The sequence below is a fragment of the Armigeres subalbatus genome, chromosome 2, assembly GCF_024139115.2.
Source record: "Armigeres subalbatus isolate Guangzhou_Male chromosome 2, GZ_Asu_2, whole genome shotgun sequence".
Taxonomy (NCBI): domain Eukaryota; kingdom Metazoa; phylum Arthropoda; class Insecta; order Diptera; family Culicidae; genus Armigeres; species Armigeres subalbatus.
Window position 1 is genome coordinate 171,454,863 of NC_085140.1, and position 26,709 is coordinate 171,481,571.

Genomic DNA, 26,709 nt, shown 5'->3' on the forward strand with positions numbered 1-26,709 from the left:
GGTCCACTGCCGACACACGACAGCAACATTCGTGATCTCGAGGCTGGGTGGCTGGTTGCTGACTACCACTATGATAATTAATATTTTAGCTCTTATTTTCTTGTACATATTCTTCTACTAGTGGGTTGTGATTTGTATTCGCAAAAGCAATGGACAGTGCCGATCTGAGCTGACCACCCGACCCGGGCACTGTGCTGGTTGAAAGTATCGGAACAGATCGACCTTAGGACAATTAAAAGAAAACGGATTCCTTCGTTTGCTAAGTTATTATGCTCCATATTTCTAAAGTTTGACGTGGGTTGTTATAGGACATAATATTTTCACAAAAGGAGGATTTGTTCTTTGCTATCTCAGTCTTTTTTATATTTAAAACGATAAATTTTGTTCTGCCCTATGTTGGGCAAAATGACGACTGCCCAACGTTAGGCAGTTTGTTCTGCCCAAAATGTCGTACAAAACAAAACTCATTCAGAATGTTGAGACTGAGATAGAGTAAATCACTACTTGGGCCTATGGACCCCATTCCCGGCTCACTGCACAGAAAACTAATGATTTATACTGTTTGGTAGCTGTAGGCTTATGATTGATAATTTTTAAAAAGTCTCCTATTTATCGCGCACAATACTCAATATTTTTCAACCATTTATTTCACTCCTAATCGATCCAATTATAGAAAATAAAAATGTAGATTTCAAACTTTTGCTCTTTGTTGCAACACCACTGAGCCGGAGTGATTCTTTCCACTTTTACAAAACGGTATCATCAAATAAACACCTACCTGAAAATCGTCACAGTGCTCGATACAACCATTACTTCAGGCTGTTTATCACCACACAATAATGCTAAAATCACGCACTTCAATCTTTTCCAATTGTTCGTATCACTAGATCTTATATAAACATATTAGAATACATTTAAAAATGTATCCTCAAACCGAACGAAAAATCACCTCGGCCCAAGAACTTCTAGCTGTACAGTGCTGCCAAAAGGCCGTGAGTCTTATTTTAGTATGAAGATAATCCTTCGTCGTTAATAGGAAAACTGTCTAAAACGTTGACGCTTTTATGTTATTTATAATTATCTCAATTTCAAAGACTAAAAACAATATTTTTTCAAGTATTTGGAAGGAATTTGGATGAGTGCATATATCTTCTCAACCAAATAAAAATTATTATTAATAATACCATCTGGCATCACGTTATCGTGGAACGTGCATATTATTGTTTACGTCGCATTTTCTACCGTCCCGAGAGAGAGAATGAGAGTAAGATGTTGAGAAATTGAGTAAAATATTGCGTATGCCGAAGAGACTTGCGTATGCCGGATAAGCAATCGCCTATGACTGAAATGAGTGCTGCACCATGTTAATTTAAATCAAATAAAAGCTTTTTCGAGCGATTTTTAGCAAGAATAACTATTTTTTAAGCAGAGGTGAACCCCATCGCAATATTACACGGCCCACAAAATTCAGGAAAAGTAGCTCCTAGTCATAAATATCAATAAAATAATGCAGTCGTGCGCATGTTAGGCCGGGAATGGGGTAAGAAACCCTACTGAGAAAGCCGAAAATGTTTCATTGAAAATCATATGTTTACAATCATGTTTGTCTAATGGACATAACTGATCCTGAACTTGAAATATGAAACAACGGTAAAGACAATTTTAACTTTGTTAGAGTTCATGGCTAATGCTTTAGTACATCATTAATAAAACTGCCCACAGGTAATGATAGAAAAACCTTTTTTTTGTAATAGAAAACTTACTGTTTTGTAGCTATACTGCCACTAACCGCAAGTCAGACTTATCTGTCTGTATATGGATGCCATATCCAGATAAATCTGACTTGCTGTTAGCGGCAGTATATAGTAGAATTAATTCAACAAAAGCGTAGGTTGAACAATTGCAACTATACTAAAGAAGCTGTAAGACTTTTGATGGTGGTGATATTACTAGTTTATTCACAGAAGTAATTTTGTATGTTGAATTTGTCGGCTGTTCGGCCATAATTTCCAACTTGTCGCCTTTTTTATAGAAGGGGCAGACATCCCCTTCTTTCCACTTCTCCGGTAGCTGTTATGTTTTCCAGATTAGGACAAGTGGCCAGTCTTTACAAACAAGTGGCCAGCTTTTCGAGGCCCATCTTGATGAATTCAGCTATCCTTACAAACTGCTTTATTGTTGCTGAGCTTTTGGACGTCTTGGCGTCCTTGACATTCCTCAAAGTGGAGGCTGGTTGGTTCCAATTGCCCGTTGAACTGACTTAGTTGTCTTTTTCGCTGTCTTGACCTTCACTGCCTATGATCTCATCGTCATTTAAGTGTCCTTCGAAGTGCGGCTTCATCCTTTCGAACACCCTACGTACGTTCGTCAAGATGTATCCATCCTTTTTCGTGCACATCTCGGCTCGCTGCAAGAAAAATTTGAATTGGAATGCGTTGAGCTTCTGATAAAACTAGCTTGCTTTTTGAGAACTGTACTCTAACATTCACCTACTCAGTGACTGAGTAAAATTGTATTGCCATCTCTTTTCTTCCCACGGAAATTTTACTCAGTTTCCGTCAAAAGCAGGATTACTCATAGTTTTGAGTTGTCCTGCTTTTGACGGAAATTGAGTAAAATTTCCGTGGGATAGAAAGAGAGAGCAATACAATTTTACTCAGTCACTGAGTAGGTGAAAGTTAACGTGTAATCGTTATTTACATCGTCTTCGTTCGTTACATCCGATGTTGCTCTTAGGTCTGTCTCATTTGGAGAATTAAACTTAAAAATGACAGTTCGAAAATTAAAAAATCACCCCGTTATAAGAATGGCTGGTGCTACCCAGCAATTCCAATAGGACATCGATGGAAAATGATTCGATATCTGTCAAAAGTAATCTTGCTCTGCGAGCAGGGTTATTTGATAATTATTGAAATGTCACTTTTAAGTTTAATTTCAGTTTAATTATCCAATTGAGACAGACCCTTAGACTGTTTCAGTCCGTTGACATAACTGTATCAGCAATCTTAAAGAGAGGCCCCATCGAGCTCACGCTTTTCCGACAACACTCCCTTGAGGTGCTGTGCGTCCGAGACATCCGGTTGTCTAAGTCGCTTTAGGTCGTATAGATGCAGTAGTCGTCGATACCGAACATTGTTGATGACGGATAATGTCAGAGAAGTGCCACCTATCAATCAGAACGAGATCGATAAGCGAATCTCTCTGCTGGGATGATTTCCAGGTGTACCGGTACGGCACTAGGATAGGATGTGCCAAGTAGTCATTAAAAATCGTACCGATTTTCTGTCACAATCGTACCGGTTGCTGATTGGTTGAAAATGACAATCGATTACTTCGATTGGCGATGGCGCGTTTTTCGTAGTTTGGCCGTGTTGCTGGTTTGTAATGTTGATATTTATCAATAAACGTAAATGTTTGAGTTCGAGTTTTTTGGCACAACATTAATTTATATTGAACTGCAAACTCCATATAAATTATTTTCAAGGGTTACAAAACTGTTGATTTTAAGCATTATCATTCACTTTTCTGTCATTTTCGACCTCATAATCATTATTTCATTCGCGAAAATGTCTCTCTGTTAGTCTTTCCCTTCTCTTACGTAAATAATGGATGGAACCGAAAGAAAAACATCAAGTTTTGACACATGATATATGGAAGATTTTGTAACAAATTAATTTGGCTGCACTGGCGGCCACCTCGTCAGAGCAACTGACAAAAAAACAACAAGGCAGTCTCAAATCTCAATTGAGTTGTCACATCCTAGGGTAAAATGCCCAATAGTGGACCCCCTAGTAGCGAAATGTTGCTCTTCCGGGCATAATGAGTGGAAATTTGCAAAATATTAACTTTGCGTGATATCTAATATCAAGCTCTGCATCTCCTCTTTACGATACATACATAGAACACTCAAATACTCGACGTTATTCTTCGAAATTAACATTTTAAAGTCGGACTGAATTTGCCCTATAGTAGACCCCCTGGGGGTCCATAATAGGAAATTGCTTCCCTATAGTCGACACTTCATTTGATTTTCATGTTTCGTTTCGGGACGTTCTTCTTCCCTATTATGGACCCCCCAAAATATTCCTATAATGGACACTCTCGTATTTATTTTTTATAGAATTGTAAAAAATCATCTAATTTTACTTTCCATAGCATTTTCGATGCATGGAATCAAATCATAGGACTGTAAGGTAGGTTCTCCCGATGGAATTTCATAGCAAAATGTTTCCATTGTGCTGTAATAATGAAAAAATGGCTGGAGGGTCCACTATTGGTTGAGGGTCCACTATTGGGCACTTTACCCTATCATAGGTACGGAAAGCTGTGCTGCGAATGCCCATATTTTTGGAGGTGGCGAAATCAATTAGTCGCAGGCCTTTCTTATGTTAGTCAGCCGGTAAGTGATGAACTTTCCACTAGCCGGTGTAAACTCCTTCACATGGCCAACTTGAGCGTTTAAACTTTCTTTGATCGCTTTGGCTTACGTTCGAGCTGCGCATAGAATGCATTCTAACAGGGTTTCGGGTAGATTTTTTTTCGCAAATTTCATATCAATATGTACAATTCGAAACATGTGCTGTGCCAAGATATTTAACAAAAAAATGATTTTCGTACGGCCGAGGTGCCGAATAATATGCAATTAATTGTAATCAAGTGTCGGTCTTCCACCGCCATTAGTCGTCTGAATACTCGCGACCGCATGAGTAGAAAACAATCACCTTCATCAAATGCTTTAGCCAAGCAAGCCCTAATGGCACAGCAGAGTGTGATTGATTCGCACTTTGTACAAAAATCCGCCCAGCCCGTTGCTGGGGGCATAGAGTGTGATGTTTCTCGAATAATAAAAAAGGTGGGCTCGCTTGACTGTGGATATACAACAGTAAAGCACATGTGACGATTGGACAAATCAAGCATCCGAAAGCAATCCAATTTGCAAAAAAAGAGCTAACCGCGGTGGAGGTTGGTACTTGGATTCTGATGGCTTTTCCGCAAACGCGACCTTTAAGTGGTTTTGTTGTGTAGGGGTTATCTCGCCTATTTAGAGAGTAGGAGGTTGAGGGTTCGAGTCCCTCCAAGACCCGTTGATTCTTTTTCGCAAATTTCATATCAATTTGTCCATTTTGAAACATGTGCTGTGCATATGCACAGCCAAGATATTTAACAAAAATTGGTTTTCGTACGGCCGAGCTGCCGAATAATATGCCAAGATATTTAACATAAAAGGGTTTCGAGTTTTCGTTTCGATAAGAACAAAGCAAGCGTTTTTCGCGCCCAGGGAAAATCTATTTTCATTGTTTATAGCGAGGAATGTCATTCACCTAGCAATTGTTTCTCTGGAGCTAGCATTGGAAGATAAACGAAAATCGTGACTTTTAGAAGAAATTTATTTTTCGTATCATTTCGTTTACCTCTTACTTACTTTTCGCGAGAATTATCGCAGAAAAATTTCAAAAAAAGTATGGCCACGGCGGGACTCGAGCCCAGAATATCAACAAAGGGATGCGCTCACCCTAGCCATACCACCACGCTATCTGTATGTTGGTAGCAGGTAATTTGTACCACAAAGGCTACTACCGTTTGCATTACTGATGACAATAAAAAATCTCGGATATGAAAGAAAACGAGCACACTCGTTATCACTCTCCAGACTGTTTTTCTCTCCCGAAAAGCGATTTTTCTCTCCCGAAAGCGAGAAAAACGAAAAGAAATTTTGTTTCCTAATTCTCTTTATTTTTTTTTTAATCCTATAAGACCGATACAAATATAGATAGAACAATATTTCTCTCCTAGTTCGAACTTTTTGCTCGAACATAATAATTTCAAATTTTTTAAAATATTTTTTTACAAATCCGGGGAGCTTGTTTTAATTTTTTTCATTTTTATATTTTTTTAAGAGCCAGTTCGCGAGAAGCGCGACCCCCTCTTGTATCGATATTCTCCGATTTGGACGAAATTTTTAGGGTTTGTTCATATATGTAAGAGAAGACATTTTGCAAATTTTAAGATTTTTTCATTAAGGGGAAGTGGGGTAAGACGGCCCTTCAAAAATTATTGTTCAAAAATCGCCAAAACCCTAAAAATACAATAACTTTGGCAATGACTGACCGATTTTGTTTAAATTTTGCACGCTTTTTCTACTCAATTAGTACTTTATACCAAGTGGTTAATATGGTTATAAAGTAGTTTACGTTAGGAGAAAATGGACTTTTTCGATAAAAAATTGTCGTTTTTCCAAAGGGAATATTTTTCACCAACAGATCTGGGATAAAAAACTAAACCCACAAGGCAATTAAGGAACTAAAGAGTTTTCATCTCATATATAATTCAGAAGCGCCAACTCACGAATTTCTAAGAAAATCGCAATTTTCTGCAACACTGTTTATTCAAAAGAAAGTTCGCACAAATTTCGACCCTTCTTATGTTGATGTTTTCCGATCTGGTGAAAACTGATCAAACTTTTTTGTCTAAGTAGAAATTAAAAATCAGGATTTTCCATTAGGGGAGTGTAGGGTAAAATAGTCCTTTCAAAATAAATGTCAAAATTTAAACAAAATCGGTCAGTAATTGCTAAAGTTATTGCATTTTTATGTTTTTGGAGATTTTTGAAGAGCCGTTTTACCCCCACTTCCCCTTGATGAAAAAATCTGAAAATTTGCAAAATGTCTTTTCTTACGTATACGAATAAACCCTGAAAATTTCATCCAAATCGGAGAACATCATCTTTTTTTCACTATTTTCTCTCAAAAGAAGGTACATAAGATAATATTAGTCCTTTACGAGTTGTGGTCAATGGGATAGATAATGGGCATCAAAGTTGAGAAAATGTGAAAACACGCTCATTTTTGCTCAAAAAATTTGCTTCACTTCAAGCCAGTTTTAAAAAAGCTTATTCGAAGAAAAATTTGGCCCTAACTTACCCCTTTTTGAGAAAACGCGATATTAAAAACGTTTTGGCTATTTTCATGCAAGCAGACAATTTGAAAAAAATCAATATAGTTCTACGTCTAACATCTTTGCAAAAAAAATTGTCTTTCTAAGTGTTGGTAGATAGTTCATGTGATATGTTTCACTAATTGAAATATTCAGAAGATTGTCGATAAGAAATTCTTGGGAAATTCCATAGCCCGAAAGCGACAGTCGGCCGAATTGATAATTTGGCCTGAAATTCCGTTAGCATTAACAGGTCGTCTGGCCGAAACGATCGTTTGGCTGAAATGGTTGTTTGACAAAATAGGGCATTTGGCCGAAAATGTAGTTTGGCCCAACGGGTCATAAGATCAAATGTCAATTACTGAACGGGTAATATGGTCAAAAATTGCCACTCGTTTGGCGAAATGGCCATTTTGTCAAATGACCATTGAACAAAATTCCGTAGCCTCTCTACTGTTTAAGACGATACTGGCCTTTAAGCCAAAAATCATCTTGCCAATTACAATTTAGCTGAACTCAAACTGCTATCAGGTCGAAAATTGTTTACCCAGAAATTTAGTTTTGCCGGAAACAACATACAGCCGAAAGGAACATTTGGCCGAACTGGTAATTTGACCGAAAAAGTTTTTTGCGCTAACAGGCAGAGATGCATCCTGAACAGAACATGAGCCAAGAGCGCGCCTTGGTGTTCTTAGTTTTGAACTCTGAACACAGTTCAGTGTGCACTGGGTTGGTACGCAAGCAAAACGATCATGGTAACTAAGATTCCTTAGATTTGGAACTACATATGCAAAAACATACGAGCATGCTTGATTTCTATCCGTTAGATGCCCACGTGTTCCGTTACTATCCGAAGAATGTATAGCATGCCGTCGCTTGAATTTGTTTTCCTAGGATACAAGTTGCTAAGTTAGGTCAGTGCTCTTGAACAGTGTGTAGTGTTCAGAACGTTTTGAACACGAACACGCGTTCTCGTGTTCAGATGCATCTCTGCTAACAGGTCATTTTACTGAAAATGCCGTTCGGCCGAAAAAGTTGTTGTACCGAATATCTAACAAACGATTTATGCTTAATAAGCTATTTTTATTTAGCTGTAGAAGACTATTGTTGATTGAATAAGCGCTCTATTAGCTTCCAATATGTGCTGCCGTTTGGTAAGAATGGTCATTTAGCATAGCATATGTGATTGTACAAATCGTAGGTGGCTGTACAATCATAGATATAATAATCAAGATGTTGGGGTCACAGCAAATTAGTACTCATTTTGTGGTTCCAGTGTACTAATATTTCGGTACCCAGCGGTACCCGGTATGACTAAGCAATCCTTTGATGAAAATTTGAATTTGTTCTAATTGTCGTCGCCATGGGTATCATCGTATTTGTTTGTTTATTATTTTCCTGTGGAATTTCGTAATGTCGACTAATATTATTCATCCGATTATAAGTTTCTTATATTTACTAATTATTCTCTCATTTTAGTCAATAATCGGGGATCATTCGGAAGAACAAAACATACAAAAAATCTAGTGATGTTATGATTGACCAGCCCCGTGGATATACCCTCTCAGGGTCGGCGACAACTTACTGAAAGAGGACTCAACAACACTCATATGTGCGACCAGACCATATCAGTATACTACAGGGCTGACGTTGGTTGAACCGCTTGGCATTCGAAGCAAATTCTTTCGCCTCGGTTTATCAGTCGGTTTACGTGTGCCCGCTGGCGAAAGCAAGCCGCACTGGATAGGGTTCCCGGTAAACGGGCACGAAATCACATAACCTTACCTGGTCCTTCTCCTCAGTAACAAGCGTACTTGCCCACCAGCCAAGTCTGATCTTGCGAATTGGCTTCTGGGTCTCGCTAGTCACCGGCACGGGTATCCTTGGTCCGTAAGTTGATGCTCATTATGTAGGTAGTCAGGGGCTGCGATTGCCTGCCGACGGACGCTAAACGCATCAGTTCAGATTCCAGCAAGCGGGCGCAAAACCACACAACCACACAATCTTACTGGGTCCTAACCTCAAAAACGGACGTCCAGCGGTCACGTGACGTGTGGCCTAGCAAAATTGGCGATGGTACTCGCAGGTCACTGGCAAGGAATGCTGAGACGAATCGTGCGCGGTAATTCTTAGACTGGAACATCACTCAAGAGCTTCAATTTACACGCAGTAACGTCCCGGAATTTGTTACGGGAAATTTTATCTTCAACGGACACCAGTAGCTTGGTGAATGGATTAACCTCGATTCCTCGGCTACTGTATTTTTCCCACATCCCAGTTCTCTCCATCCTTTGATAGTAATTATTCTCCTTCCATTGTTCTAGGCTTCCGTGTTGTCGTATCTCACTTCTTGTTCCCATAGAGTTGTACGGTGTTTTATAGCACTCAAGCATTTGTCAAATGCTTCCTCAATGAGGAGTATCATATTATAGTGTTATACAATTCAAATTAAAATTTAAAATAATAGGTATTTTCTTTATAGTATAAGGTTGATGAAGATTAAAAGCTAAAATTTAAATAGGTAATCAATTACAATATATGTGTATGTAACCTAAACCAATCGGAGTTGCATCCACCTTGTGACGGCCGTTAACCGTAACAGTGATAAGGCTCGACTATCCCCGTTTTTAAATAATCGGGTATTTTGGTGGTTCACAACTTGCAACGAATAAACTTACAAACAATTCATCTTGTCCGTAGGCATTAACCATACGTATCAGATAAAAAAATGGGCTTGAAATCGCCAATCTCTACCCACCTAGTTTTTGAATTCTGTGGATTTGCTAGTCACTGAAATACGCTGCAATTATCCGACATCATTCATCTCATCAATTACCAATACAAGGGACGATGATGCCATCAGTTTAGACAAACATTCGTGGGCGCAAAACCTGATCAGGTCCGTCAATTACGCATTGGATGCTACTCCTAGGAGGGGCAAGTTAGTTTCAGTCTGCAATTTTGACTAATTTGCGACTAATTTCGGCTGTTAAGCTATTTTTTTCTTAATACTCGATTCGCTATGACTCTATTTTTGTCTTATATGTGCTCCATGACCTTGTGTGTAACTAGTTTGACTCTTTGAGAAAATATTGTGAGTGACGTGAGTCGAGTCGATTTTAGCAATTCTCACGTGAGGTGATCATGTTATTCAAATGGGGCTATACGACTCTTCTCACGTCATTCGAGCAATCTCACGTCACTCCACTCGTAGAATAATCCCACGTATCTCAATAGCAGCCTATATGTAGGTAATGGATTTCGGAGATATTTCTGAAATATGGTCGAATATATCTTGTGCTACCAAAGAAGTCATGCAGAACCACTTACTTACATGATTTTTTGATATATCGACAGTAATCGGATAGAAATGGAATAAATCGTATCGAATGTATGGCATAGTCAACATCACGTTGGAACAACCGATACGAACACTTTCAGGATATGTTAAACGTACATCTTCATATAAGTAATCAATCAGGAATCTCATTTTTGTGAGCCATGGACTTCAGCCTGGATTCAAATCTAACCACCTTTTCATTGGCAGCTAAGTAGCCTCGTATCATATCGACTAGAGTAGCCCCTATAAAAGGTAATCATCAACATTATAAGCAAAAATAATTAATTTAGTTCTTTGTTTTTTTGGATGGGTAAAACATGTAAGCAGAGTATCGTTAGAAAAAAAACTGTAGTTTCCATAACAAGCAGTGTCATCACATTTGAAGTTGAGGAGTGCTGCAATATTCAGATTTCCACAAAATCTTAAAACAATCAACAGATTTGAAGTATCAGTCAGTATTCAGACAATCAAACATGCTAAGATCCAAATAATAAACGTATTCCTTTTGTCCGTCCCGGAGATGCTCCGGATTGGAACATCATTGCCCAACGGCAAAGTATCGAGGTGCGCTATACCAGCATCGGAGAGGGGCCACTTGTATATGCATATGCTGAGAAATTGCCGAGCAATTTTTAGAATGTGGGCCATTTGTAACGGATGGAGCAGGAATTGTTTGATAAGGAGAATCTCAATAGGATGGAGAGCCAGACGAGTTGCGATGCATGCAAACTAAAAAGAAGTGTTATCTGGTAGTGTGCGACAGGTTAGGAGGCTTCCAACACTTCAACAGATATTACATTTTGCGGTATCTTTGGGTAAGAATTTTGACAAATCCGTAGTTTTGGCAGTGGCGTCGCGTAACCTCACTTTTTACCTGTGCACTGACCCAAAAAGTGAAAATTTTGATATTTTGACAGCCCAAATGGAAAAGAAAATTATCAGAGTCGTTTATACTAATCAAAATCTAGTTATTCTAGGCATTTCCGCACACCAATTCCTTAAATGTGAACTCAGTGCACAGGTAGATTGAGGTTAGGGAAACGCCACTGAGTTTTGGATCGTTCGTCTGTGGATCGAAAAACTACTGAAAAATCAGTAGGACTACCGAGAAATCGGCAAGTCTGGCCACCATCTTTCGGTTTACATGATTGGGAAAATTGTTATGAATCCTCTACGTCAAAAATACTGGCATATTGTGCGATGACAGAACAATAATGTAGCTAAAAAATAAAAATGTATAATTAAATTCAAGGCAGTTGCAAAAATATTAGTTATTAAGTTTTTCCTGATCCATTTCCACGACCGTTGATTTCCATTTTCTTCAATTATTGGATGAAAAATCACAACAAATAACGAAAGTGTTACCTAGACGACAGTGCTAAATCTTGTTCTAAAGACCGTTCATAAATTACGAACAACGTTCTGAAATGACATTTCTGGGTACCGAGGATCGTTCAAAGTCTATGAAACTGGAACCATGAAAATATCGGCAGTTTCATATTGATTGTTGGTACAATGCTCAATTGAGCAATCTACTGTATATTGTCGCAAATTGGTACTTGGGATTAGTACCTTTTCCTATACAGTAGCAGTTGTATACCTGGCCACGTCCTTACAATAATGGAAGGAAGGGAAGGAATGTTAGTTCAACATCTACTAGTGAAGATGCAGGGAACCCATACTACCTTCATAGATGTCTCGGGAAGGAAAATTTGTGTTAGTGGGTAAGGTGAATAATAGGGAGCTTTATTCGACAATAGGGTAAATGATGTATCTTGGACAAGCGCAGGACATCCATTGGAAAATATATCGAGATTGAATAGTATAAAACAATTGAAAACCACTAGGTTCATCCAAATACATAACCTATGATTAGTCTTTTGTCTCCATTGCCCAATTTTTGAGTAAATTACGTTTACTAGGTGTAAACTGTGATATACTGCGAACTGAAATATTTTCTTTTTGGACATCAAATATATAATTTCGACATGGAAAATGCATATATTTTGGACAGAGTCATTTTCTCCTAATTTAAAAATGGCCACCTACAGATCTCAATGGTATGACTTACCTACACGTATCCACATTCATTTAAATGCATTTATTTGCTTAACTGACATAGATTAAACCAGAAATTAACATTGTTTCGAAAGAAATTAACATCTTATCGATATCATTGAAAACAGCCTGAAAGTTGGCAATTAATGGTTCATCCATGTACTGTACATGGGGTGACCAATATATGTCTGATGAATAAAAACATAACTTCATTTTGGTCACTCCTTTTTCATCCGTCTCAAGTTCATGTTAAGCGATTGGAATATGTTAGTATCTCAAATACAATCAAACTTTGGCCGCAGAACCTCAAGATTGCCGTTTTAACCAATTTAAACGTGTTTCAGGCGCATGTTACGAAGAGTCCTATAATGCATGTTCTCCTGCATACTGGCGTCCAGCAGGCACTTTGGTAGATAGCTTTACATTTTAGATAATTTTAAAGATAAATAATAGTTGATCTGTGAATTCTCATCAGGAGCCGCTAGAGTTGAGGTAAAAGTATGCAATGATCATACTTTCGATTAAAATTTTCCTACACATTATCTAAAATTGATCGAAGAAGCTCAGGCTTGTCCAAAATATGTACATGTCCAAAATATATCATTTACCCTATAGAGCGTTTGTCAATAACAGTATATGCTAAAAAAATATTAAAATATATTCATCAATTTACTTACGAACCGTCCAAAGGAGGACAAAGAACCAGGATTTTACAAATGTTTCGCATTATATACAAAACACGTTCAACCGCACACTTATTCACCGAACATTAAAATCAGAACCAAAAACTCGGATTTTACGAATGTTCTAAATCCTACCTGAAGCACGTCCGATCACGCACAAATTGTTTACTCACTCGGCCGCGCGAACTATCTGCTTACTGAGCAGAAACACGACAAAACAGGCACTGACGGTCGCGCAATGCAATATTTCGGCAAATCGCGCGATCGTTCTCCTGTCCGAAACAAGAGCCAACTCGCACTGAACCGTTTGGTAAGAATGGTCATTTGGCCAAAAGAGTTATTTGGCTCACAACTGCTGAATAGATCATTTTTCCAAAAGTCGTTTAGCCGAATAGATCATTTGGCAGAAAATAGCCGTTTTGACTGTTTTGGGCAGAAAGGACATATTTGGGCCTAATGTCTTTTTCTGACAAAAAAACCATTCCTACCATTCCTATTCCGGCAGTTTCAGTCAAATGTACTATTCGGTTAAACGATTTTTTCGGCCAAACTACCAATTCGGCCGAATGTCCCTTTCGGCTGTATGTCACTTTCAACCAAACTACATTTTCAGTCAATTTGATCTAGACCTGACAACAGTTTCGGATAAACGTTCAATTCGGCTTAATGGGATTTGGTTAGATGACTTTTGGCTTAAAGCACATAACATTTATGCACCATTGCTTTGAAATGTGGTTCATCTTCGATTTTGTAACACTAGCAAACCTACTGGGTTTACTGAACAACGAGCATGAGACAGAACAGCAGCGCATGTTTTTCTGTCGTTTTCTTTTACCTTGAGTATACAGGCCTTCCCGTTCGTCGGTTGTTAGTACTGTTGATGCACAGTGAGTTAATATTGAGAACGGTAATTTCTTCTATGTTGTTTATCTGTTTTATGCTCAATGGCCAGTATCGACTTAAAAAGTAGAAAGGTTACGAAATTTCGATGTCATTTGGCCACATGGGTGCACATTTTGACTATGTTATCCGTTCAATAATTGACATTTGGCCGTATGACCAAACGACCAGTATGACAAACGATCATTATGGCCAAACGACATGTGCCCTAACACGACTTTTTAGGCCAAATTACCAGTCCGGCCGTATGTCACTTTCGGCCAATGGAATTTCCCAAGAATTTCTTATGAGCAATACACTAGTCGTTCGGTAACTACAACGTATTCTGGATGTCAAACAGTTGTCAGTCAACGTCAGGTGCAATAGAAGTGCACTTGATGTCTAGTTCACAGGTTCATTATTTGACGTTTGAGTGGTGCCGTAGAAAACCCGTAGAAATCCAAAGAAATTCCTTGAAATTTTCGAGTAATTTTCCGTTGAATTCCAAAGATTTTTTTAATGTACATTTCGAAAAAAGTTCATTTTTTAGGGAAAATTCTTCCTTTAATGTTCTGAAAATATTCCGAAAAAAGCCCAAACAAAATTTTGAAGAAACGATACACAGAAAAAAAATAATGAAAAATAAACAGCGCGTAAAACTTAACATACAGAAATATACGCTATTCTACGCTGAAATGGTCCTCTTCCTAACAAGGTTGCTTACAACTTGTATGCAATATCAACGATACACGTCAAATATTGTATACATTTAGGCTAGGGTAACCAACTTGATTTGGACCCCTACACATTTTGGACCCTCTTGGCGACATTTTTCTGATTGCTGAACTAAAAAAAAATGCCGCTGCTAATTCCCCCATTGGCTTCAGGAAATTAACATTGTTCAGCATCTATCTCACTGGTTTCCCGTGCGAAAAAGCGATATTTACATGAAATTTCGAGGAAATTAGTTTGTTCAAGAAGGCGAGCGCTACAATGCGTTACGCTTAAAAGTATACATCACTGAAAATCTCAGAACGTACACAATAAGTTTTTGTCGAAATTGGGAATTTACACGGAAGAAGAAAAGTACCCAAAATTGAGTATTTTTAAACTTACTTTTGAGTTATTTTTTCTCTTCTCTTTCATCCACTCTTTCTTTTGTTGTCAAAAACAAAAGAGCCAAACAATCCAACGACGCCAGTTCAATACGGGAAGCTAATTTTGAGTTTTATTACCTGAGGTCGAAATTGAGTGAATTAAACTTAAATTTGGGTAAATAAATTTTCCGTTGGGTACTTTTTTAACATGGGAGTAAAGGCAAACTTACTTCGACCCTACTAACTCAATTTTGGCTTCCCGTACGGATGTTCGAGGTTGGGTGAATTAAACTCACTATTGGGTAGTTTATTTCTTCCGTGTAAGACGCAGGAATCTTCCCATTGATGCATGCCAATCGAAAGATAAGACTTGGCTTCGACTCAATTGACCAGGGTAAATTAGAAATTCGACTTTGAAGATATTAAATTGGGGGTGTCCAAAAAGTGTACATTTGGGGGTCCAAAATATGTTGCACTGTCCAAAACGAAGAATATTTTCTTTTCAGAAAATGGCAAATTTCACTGATTTATCAATAACCGAAGCTCATTTCGAATTTCTATTTCATAAATAAGACTTTCATCTTTGAAATGGTGTCTTTTCCGCCCATATCGAACCTGTATCTCAATAGATATAAGCATATATTGGGATGCACTTCCTCTAGGGGTCCAAAATAGGACAGTTGCCCTATATTCCGTGTGGAATTACGCTAATAATGGCGTTCCATTTATGTGCATGATTTTTAGCGTAAATTTCAGTGGATTTTTCTATCTGTGTAAAAAAAACGCCTCGCTGATTCACGCCGCCACCGCTGACCGTTTGACCCTTTCGGCCAAATGACCTTCTCGACTAAACGACCCTTGCGGCCAAACGACCTTTTCGGTTAAATGACTTTTTCGGCCAAATCAAGACAAAATTTTCAAAACGACTTATCTGCTTTTGTATACAAAGATTCAAACGACGATTTGACGAATCTGATAGCACTCCCACGCAAACCAACACCACCAATAGGTAGGTGAAGGTTTCCGCTACCTGTTGATGGCCTTGGTTTGCGTGGGAGAGCTAGCAGATTCGTCAAATCGTCGTTTGAATCTTTGTTTACAAAAGCAGATTCCTTTAAGAGTACGTTTCTCGTTTAAGCAGCTCAGTGAAGCTGATTAAGCGGAAAACGTGCTCTTAAAGGAACTTTTGGTTACTTGGGGTGTTGCTTCTGCTGATGGGGCTGGTGATCAGCCGTCAACGTCAACTTCAACTACAATTCCAAAAAAAAGGTAAAACAATCGCGCAATATTTCCCATCTCTATCTACAATTACGGGCAGCAGGGACTATGTCCAAGGGCTTGACGATCCCTCCCCAGGCCATCTGCGAGTTGTGGGGCTTGCCTAGGATGTGGTGGGGTTTGACAGTGGGCCCTGTTAAACCTCTATAAAAAGCTGCATGTATCCGCAAGTAGGCCCCACCAAAGCGACCGTGTGCCGCTCAAAGCGCACAAGCCCAAGTCCTGGTGTTAGGTGGGACGCTAAACAGCCCTGACACGACGGCCCTCCGACGAGACAGGAGGTTTGCGCTGGCCCAATAAGCCGCCTAGAAAACCAATCATTACGAACAATATAAGAGATAATGCGACTCGATATAATCGGCAAAGACCTAGGCGACGAATACAGGATCACGATTGGAAGCTTGGAACATGGAATTGCAAGTCGCTAGGTTTCGCAGGTTGCGACAGGATGATCTACGATGAATTACATCCCCGCAACTTCGACGTCGTGGCGCTGCAGGAGATTTGCTGGACAGGACAGAAAGTGTGGAAAAGCGGGCATCGAGCGGCTACCTTCTACCAAAGCTGTGGCACCACCAACGAGCTGGGAACCGGCTTCATAGTGCTGGGTAAGATGCGCCAACGCGTGATTGGGTGGCAGCCAATCAACGCAAGGATGTGCAAGCTGAGGATTAAAGGCCGTTTCTTCAACTATAGCATCATCAACGTGCACTGCCCACACGAAGGGAGACCCGACGACGAGAAAGAAGCGTTCTACGCACAGCTGGAGCAGACATACGATGGATGCCCACTGCGGGACGTCAAAATCGTCATCGGTGACATGAACGCACAGGTAGGAAGGGAGGAAATGTATAGACCGGTCATCGGACCGGATAGTCTGCACACCGTATCGAATGACAACGGCCAACGATGCATAAACTTCGCAGCCTCCCGCGGAATGGTAGTCCGAAGCACCTTCTTTCCCCGCAAAAATATCCACAAGGCCACATGGAGATCACCTAACCAAGAAACGGAAAACCAAATAGACCACGTTCTAATCGACGGTAAATTCTTCTCCGACATCACGAACGTCCGCACTTACCGCAGTGCGAATATTGAATCCGACCACTACCTCGTTGCAGTATGCCTGCGCTCAAAACTCTCGACGGTGTACAACACGCGTCGAAGTCGGACGCCGCGGCTTAACATTGGGCGGCTACAAGATGGTAGACTAGCCCAAGAATACGCGCAGCAGCTGGAAGTGGCACTTCCAACGGAAGAGCAGCTAGGCGCAGCGTCTCTTGAAGATGGCTGGAGAGATATTCGATCCGCCATTGGTAGCACCGCAACCGCTGCACTTGGCACGGTGCCCCGGATCAGAGAAACGACTGGTATGACGGCGAATGTGAGCAGTTAGTGGAAGAGAAGAATGCAGCATGGGCGAGATTGCTGCAACACCGCACGAGGGCGAACGAGGCACGATATAAACAGGCGCGGAACAGACAAAACTCGACTTTCCGGAGGAAAAAGCGCCAGCAGGAAGATCGAGACCGTGAAGAAACGGAGCAACTGTACCGCGCTAATAACACACGAAAGTTCTATAAGAAGTTAAACCGTTCACGTAAGGGCCACGTGCCACAGCCTGATATGTGTAAGGACATAAACGGGAACCTTCTTACGAACGAGCGTGAGGTGATCCAAAGGTGGCGGCAGCACTACGAAGAACACCTGAATGGCGATGTGGCAGACGAAGATGGCGGTATGGTGATGGACCTGGGAGAACGCGCGCAGGACATAATTCTACCGGCTCCGGATCTCCAGGAAATCCAGGAGGAGATTGGCCGGCTGAAGAACAACAAAGCCCCTGGGGTTGACCAACTACCAGGAGAGCTATTTAAACACGGTGGTGAGGCACTGGCTAGAGCGCTGCACTGGGTCATTACCAAGATTTGGGAGGAGGAAGTTTTGCCGCAGGAGTGGATGGAAGGTGTCGTGTGTCCCATCTACAAAAAAGGCGATAAGCTAGATTGTAGCAACTACCGCGCAATCACATTGCTGAACACTGCCTACAAGGTACTCTCCCAAATTTTATGCCGTCGACTAGCACCAACTGCAAGGGAGTTCGTGGGGCAGTACCAGGCGGGTTTTATGGGCGAACGCTCCACCACGGACCAGGTGTTCGCCATTCGCCAAGTACTGCAGAAATGTCGCGAATACAACGTGCCCACACATCATCTATTCATCGACTTCAAAGCCGCATATGATACAATCGATCGGGACCAGCTATGGCAGCTAATGCACGAACACGGTTTTCCGGATAAACTGACACGGTTGATCAAAGCGACGATGGATCGGGTGATGTGCGTAGTTCGAGTTTCAGGGGCATTCTCGAGTCCCTTCGAAACCCGCAGAGGGTTACGGCAAGGTGATGGTCTTTCGTGTCTGCTATTCAACATCGCCGTAATACGAAGAGCAGGGATTAACACGAGTGGTACAATTTTCAATAAGTCCGTCCAGCTATTTGGTTTCGCCGACGACATAGATATTATGGCACGTAACTTTGAGAAGATGGAGGAAGCCTACATCAGACTGAAGAGGGAAGCTAAGCGGATCGGACTAGTCATCAACACGTCGAAGACGAAGTACATGATAGGAAGAGGTTCAAGAGAAGACAATGTGAGCCACCCACTGCGAGTTTGCATCGGTGGTGACGAAATCGAGGTGGTAGAAGAATTTGTGTACTTGGGCTCACTGGTGACTGCCGAAAATGACACCAGCAGAGAAATTCGGAGACGCATAGTGGCTGGAAATCGTACATACGTACTTTGGACTCCGCAAGACGCTCCGATCGAATAGAGTTCGCCGCCGTACCAAACTGACAATCTACAAAACGCTAATTAGACCGGTAGTCCTCTACGGACACGAGACCTGGACGATGCTCGTGGAGGACCAACGCGCACTTGGAGTTTTCGAAAGGAAAGTGCTGCGTACCATCTATGGTGGGGTGCAGATGGCGGACGGTACGTGGAGGAGGCGAATGAACCACGAATTGCATCAGCTGTTGGGAGAACCATCCATCGTTCACACCGCGAAAATCGGACGACTGCGATGGGCCGGGCACGTAGCCAGCCGAATGGAGAAGACTCTTATATACCGCACAGGCCACTTCGGCCTTAGTCTGATTAAATAATAATAATAATCTACAAAATCAAGTCATTCGTCATTGCGTTTTCGAGTTATTGAGAAACATTTGTTTTTTTCCTTGGATTGTTTTTCCAAATTCAAAAACATTTTTGGCTATCTAAATCTTTATCTGTAATGAATTAAAAATTGAACTGATAGAAATAATCCCTAAAGTGCTATTTAATCCTTTTTCATGTTTTTTTTTCATTGCATTTTACACGAGAAAGGTGCTCCCAAAAAACAATTTCAGCTGAATGAGCCTCTCTAATAAAGTTATAAAAAAAGACTATTTTTGGTCATATAATCTATTTTTGCATTCTATGAATTCTTTCGATGGAATTTCATGGCACAATGTTTATGCAATTGGTTACGGGCCCACTGTTGATCATTATACCCTATGTTACCAAAAAGAAGCAACGAGATTGGCGAGATTGGTTTAGTTTTTCGCGATGAGATTATTATATGTTCTGTGAAAAGCAAATGGTCACAGTTCCACTAGTTACTAAGCACCAAAATTCATGTTATTTTATTAGGGGAGACTGGGTAAACTTGATCCCCTTTTCTGATTTCCGATGTATCACAACCAAAAATAAATGAACATACGCGATTTCCACACAGACTCTCTAAGAAATATAGCATTTAACTTCACTGATGTATGACAGTCTTTAAATTATTGTTGTTATTGATACACAATCCATTTTTTGGAGTGCTGTCAAAAATCGACTTTGAAAATATTCGGAGGAAATTGATCCCTCTCCAAGATCTTGCTTTGATAAAATTATGAAGGTGCCCTCAGATTTTTTAAATATTTTCCCTTCAAAATACGCAGAATTATCGAATTGCTGTGCGTATACATGAACGATTTTTTTTATTGAATTCGACAGCACATGCAATTTTAAAATTTGGGGTGACTTGATCCCCTTTCTATGAGATCTACGCAATAAATCATTTTTCTTGCCAACCCTTCATCAAATCCGTCTCTTTTTTTGAGTGCGCTGAACAAATACTACCAGAACATCCACCGGAGGTTAAAGTTCACATCTATGGGGACTTTAACCAACGCAATGCTGACTTTATTCTAGACTCAGAAAACGAATGTATCCTACTGCCAGTCGTTGGGGATAACGAAACTTTGCAATTAATTTTTGACAAGTCTGCAAGTTTAGGATTGAACCAAATTAATCATATAAAAAACAATCAAAATTGCTATTTGGACCTCTTGCTGACAAATATCTATGAAGATTTCTGTGTAACAGAATCTATCAATCCATTGTGGAAAAATGAAGCGTTCCACACTGCAATCGAATACTCGTTATTCATTCATGAGCAACAAAGACCCAATGATTGTGAGTATGAGGATGTCTTTGAATATAATTTAGCGAACTATGAAAATATTCGAGGTAGGTTAAGTAGTGTAAACTGGCAAATAGTTTTAAGAAATGAAGAAAATGTCGAAGCATCTGTTAACACTTTTTACAGATTATTATCTGACATAATCTCACAAAAAACTCCACTAAAACGAAAACGACGTCATAACAATAGTAAAGACCCAATTTGGTATAACCGGCAAATCAAGAATTTAAGAAATCGCAAGCAAAAAGCACACAAAATTTTCAAATGTCATAACAGTAATGAAAATTTAGTATATTACTTGGACTTATGCGATCAATTGAATTACGCTATCAGTAACGCATTGGAAGATTACAATTCAAAAACTGAGAGCGAAATAAAGTCCTGTCCTAAGAACTTTAATTACGTAAAAACAAAACTGAAATCTAATAACTTTCCATCAATTATGCAACTTGACGAAAACGCGGGGGATAGCTCGGAAAAGAACTGTAATCTTTTTGCAGATTTTTTCCAGGAAACCTATTCTACATTTTCTGAAAATGATCGTGACCACACACTTGAATCCAGAATTTCAGCTCGGTAATATTTTTTACAGATTTTACTCGGTAAAAGTGTGTTTTTACCGGAAGATCAGTCAATTTCGTAAAGTTTACTGATTTCTGTAATAATTTATACCAAAGTCTCAGCAAATCTAATGTCAATACTGAACATCGGTATTGTAAATTACTGACCAATTCTGTAAACTACATCCTTCAAAACTTGTCAAAAAAAATACCGAGCACTCAGTAAAAAATATATGTTTTACTGAGCTTACAGTAGCTCATTTACCAAGCTCTCGGTTTCCGATGGAGGTACGTGACGCTCAGTGTGGCGCCATATTTCATTCTCTGTACTCGTAGATTTTCTTCGAGAGAATCGGTGACTTCATTCAGTTCCAGTGGAAAAATTGTAAGTACCTATAATTTAAACGATATCTTATCAAGTTTTTTACAAATTTCGTTTGTAAAATAATTTCAATATGAACTTTCAGCACAACTGAGACCAAGGCGTTTATAAAACCCCCGGACATGTATTCAGTTCACCCACTTGAATTGAGCCATTTGCAAGGCTGCTCCCAACATTGTACAGGGCCGTTGTACCGGAATTACAAAATTACACAAAAATAGTGGAGGCAAGATTCACGGAAGACGGCAGTTTTGCGATATAAACTGTGAGGTTGCAGCTTGCAAAAAGAAAAACAGCTTTCGGTGTTTTTTTAGAAAACAAATATTTAGATCTATAAAAGTTTGTATATATTTGTATTTTATCTAGTTTCAGAATAAAACTAAACATACCGACAGTCAGCTTTTCCTATCGTTTGATTTAGTGGAATAAAATACTGTAACACTAAATTATATTTTTTTGCATTTTTTTATTACCGAGCCCGGTTTTTTTCAAGGAAGATTCATCGGCACTTTTTTACCGATTGTTCGGTAATGATTACCGATATGCTCAGTAATATTTGACATTTCGCCTTCGAGCGTACTGAACCGAGAGCTCGGTAAACCATTGATGTTATTTACTGAGGTGACTACCGAGAGCTCAGCTGTTGAGAATTCGGTAATTTGGTTACCGAGCCCGGTGAAAATAATTAAGTGTGCACGACTATTTTGCATTTTTTCCAGACTTTTCAAATGATATTGGAGTGAATCAACTTCATGTCCATGACATTTTGCAGGCCCTACGTAGTTTAGATGCTTCGAAAGGTCCTGGTCCTGATGGAATCCCTCCTATATTTAAGAAAACCCTAGCAGTGGAACTAACCACTCCATTATTTTGGCTATTTAATATGTCACTAGAATCAGGAAAATTCCCAAATATATGGGAAAACTACTTTTCGAGGCTCATTTTTGAGATCCATTTTCAAATCTGGCAAAAAATAAGATATATGTAATTATCGTGAAATAGTAATTATCTCTTGTATTCCAAAACTTTTTGATGCCATTGAAAACGAAAAATTATTCAAACAAGTAAAAACCGAATAACAGACGCACAGCATGGCTTCTTTAAAGGGCGTTCAAGTTCAACTAATCTTCTTGAATTTGTTGACTTTACCCTGAAAGCAATGGATAAAGGAAACCATGTAGAAGCTCTTTATACTGACTTCAGTAAAGCATTTGATCGCATAGATATACCCATGCTTCTATTCAAATTGAAAAAAACTGGAGCCGGGACTACTCAAATGGCTTGAATCCTACTTAACTGATCGCCAATTGATTATAAAATTTAACAACAATAGATCAAACCCCATTCAAGCCACTTCCGGTGTCCCCCAGGGCTCTCATTTGGGGCCTCTATTATTCATAATATCTGTAAACGACATTTCCTTCATTCTTGACAAACTTAAAGTGTTAATCTATGCAGATGACATGAAGCTCTTTTTGGAAATAGGGAATAAAAATGACCTCAACATATTCCAGAACGAAATATGCACATTCTACGAATGGTGCAATAAAAGCCTATTGCAACTGAATGTAAAAAAATGTAACCTTATATCATTCAGCAGAAAAAGAACAGCATCAAATCTCTCAATTACATTAGGAAACCAGGTTGTAGAGAAATGCGATAGAGTTAGGGATTTAGGAATTATCTTGGACTCCAAACTAGCGTTCATCGACCATTACAACACCATTATTCATAAAGCAAATAATATGATGGGTTTTATAAAACGTTTCTGCTATAACTTTCATGACCCATACACAATTAAAACATTATATATTGCTTATGTAAGGTCGATACTGGAATATTGCAGCATTGTATGGTCTCCATTTTCAATAGCACACGAAGAAAGATTAGAATCAGTACAAAAACAATTCCTATTATTTGCTCTTCGTAAATTAGGTTGGACAACATTCCCACTTCCATCATATGAGGCACGCTGCAAGCTTATAAACATTCAGTCTTTGAAAGAGCGTCGTGAAACTGCAATGGTTTCATTTATTAACGATATAGTTTCGCAGCGTATTGATTCAACAAACATTTTATCGAAATTAAATTTCTACACACCATCTCGACAACTGCGTCATCGACATACATTTTTAATTAATCACTGCCGTACAAATTATGCTAAATTCGGACCTCTCAATCAGATGATGGCCATCTATAATCAACACTGCGAAACTATTGACTTTACAATGTCTCGGCAGAACCTAAAAAAAATATTTTGTCACAATTCGAAACCTACACATCTAAATTTACATTAAATCCCAAAATTAAACACTACTTAACCAAACTATTTTTATTTTTATACACTATAATACCGTTTTTATAGCATTAAGAAAATAAAGAAAAACATGTATATTGTATATGTACTAGTCTACGTCGGTTGACGAAATAAATAAATAAAAATAAATAAAATCTACAAAAAATTAGAAGCCTAGGAACAGATTTATATTTTTTTGAATTTTTTCGCCAAATATTTGTATGGGTGACTAACGGGGGATCAAGTGTCCCCATTTTGAGGCAATAACTTCAAATCCTAATATCCTAAAATTATGATGGAATATTGACATTTTCATAAGTACAGATCAAAAAGCATATATATGGCTTGTTGCTGTGAAAAAACGAAAGACTTTGGTCATTGTTATGAAAATTTGTTCAAATTTTGCGTGGCCAATAAAAAAATCTTTTGGAAGGTCAAAACATGCAAACCGCCCTGCAGAATAATTAAGCTTGACAATCCAAGAAATACTCACCACATAAAGGTCATTTTTCTAGAGGATCTATACTAAAAAATACGCTAGAACAAAACTACTTCAGTTCTCGATAAAACAGGGGGTGATCAAGTCTCCCCGGGGATCAAGTCAACCCACCTTCCCCTATTGTTATTGTTTATTCAATTTCCCAAGTATATTTTGCACGTCTTCCAACTTTTATCGAATCGTTTCAACGACAAAAAGCAATAGTTGGCACATTATTATGGTAGATCGCTTATATAATCAATTTTGTGAAAAAATAGTGGAACTAATGAAAACAATCAAGTAACTATTGATGTACAATCAAACACATTTTTTTTTCGATTTCCACTAATTTCAGCTATGCCAAATAATGTTTGTTCTAGCATTTTTCTCGAAGGTGGTTCCTTCCTATTGGAATCTTTGAGAAAAATCGTGTAAAGGAAAGGTGGGACTCGATAGAATTTATAAATAAGTGAAAGTGGAAAATGAAGTACCTAATTGAAATGAGAACAGTTTATTTTAAGCAATTATCCTTTTTAATTTTTTAGGCGATGAAGGTATGCTTAGGTATATAAAAAATACAATTAAATAAGAAGGCCCCGAAATGCCCCAAAAGCAAATTTTTAGTAATAATTTAGAGACATTGTTTTAGACAGGAATAATGATTTCCAAAATAAACATAAAATAAATCGTTTTAAAGGCTATGTCAGGATTGTTGGATGCAATGCGACTAAGTATTGGAGACCAGAAACGGGAATAGTAAGTTTAGTAAAGTGTTTCAATGCAGGGATTGAACTTAGCATTTCATTATCTTTTAATAAGTGTTCTAATCATTAAGCTTATTAAATGATACTAGCTTGTCACGCTGTTAATATTGAACATAGAGCAATGTACCCTTTTAGACACAATTGTAGAGGGGAAATAGCACTAGAAGTCCGCCATACAGTTCAGAATTCTGCCTCTGGCATGAGTTTTTGGCTGAATACTAAATGATAAGTTCAATCCCTGTTTCAATGTAACCATTGCGTTACCGAAAATCGATTAGTTTGATTTCAATCGGTTGTGAAAATCTACAGTTATTGTTGGTAGAATCATTGAAGACCGAAGATAACAACAAAACTTGATACAGAATAACGTTTACAAACATAAAAAGTTATTTATCCATAACACAAATAATTTATCCTCAACACATATTCATCACATTAACCACTACCACATAGTCAGCTAAAACGCATGTTCCGATACCATTCAACCAGCAGTGTAACTCCGGCATTCCCAGACTACAGATCGCAAGCTGGTGGTCACTCATGTATGAACCACAATGGACATTCAAATGAGCCTTCGTCGATACTCCGCCGCACCAGCCAGCAGTAGCACAGAGCACACGAGAAAAGTAAAATGTGAGGCCGGCCACCATCATCGCTTCTGTCGTTCTTTGTGCCTGATCGACGTCACCGGCGACGACATGCTTGTAGTCATCGTAGTCGTCGTCGTTGTCACGTTGCACAATATCCACAGCCCGACATCCAACCGAAGGTGACACCAACCGGTCAACCAGTCGAGATCGAACTCCCCCCAGAAATATCAACCACTGCCTGCAGTCACAACAATAACAACAACGTCCACCACAACCACAGCGCGGTTCACTTTAGTAGAGCACAGCAGCGAAAGATCGCGGCCACGTGCGCGCGCCCAGAGTTTTTATTCCATCGGCCACGATATACGCCACCTGGTAGAAGTGTCCAGCCCCGGTAGAGCCGAATCGCGATGCTATGCTACAGAAGGTCGAAGTGAGACTGCAGTGCTTGAAATCGAATCACTTTCGATTTTGAATATAAGACACAGCCTCTGCTCTCGGTGTTTCCATTCCGTGCATTTCCATCGAGCCCAACTGTTGAGACCGTTGAGACGGACTTGTTTCACTCTCGATCTCGATGGTGGAAGCGCAAGACGGTGTCGACGGACGAGCTCAAGATGAGAAACATCTACAAGTGGGTATGCGTTGAGTTGAGATCGTTGCACATGTAAGGTAAGACATGTGCGTTGCGTATGGAAACGTGTAACCGCTTTAGAATGGATCTGAGGCAATAACATCGCCACTGGTTAGGAACATTGGCGTTAGTTCACTTTCGGTATCTCATCTCGCACGGACGAAACGTGTGCAAGTGATAATGCGAAATGGCTTCGTTAACATGCCTCAAAGTTGCTAACTC

The 26,709-nt window shown here is 39.3% G+C and overlaps 1 protein-coding gene across 1 annotated transcript in view; it reads right to left on the minus strand.

The window, feature by feature from the left end:
- The window catches only part of LOC134211202 (collectin-10-like), a 206,892-nt gene extending 180,596 nt beyond the window's left edge, over positions 1 to 26,296 (minus strand). The window contains exon 1 of the transcript XR_009978969.1: positions 26,226 to 26,296. The gene's annotated coding sequence lies outside the window, so the exon portion shown is untranslated. The remainder of the gene's footprint in view (positions 1 to 26,225) is intronic.
- Positions 26,297 to 26,709: the final 413 nt, after the last annotated feature.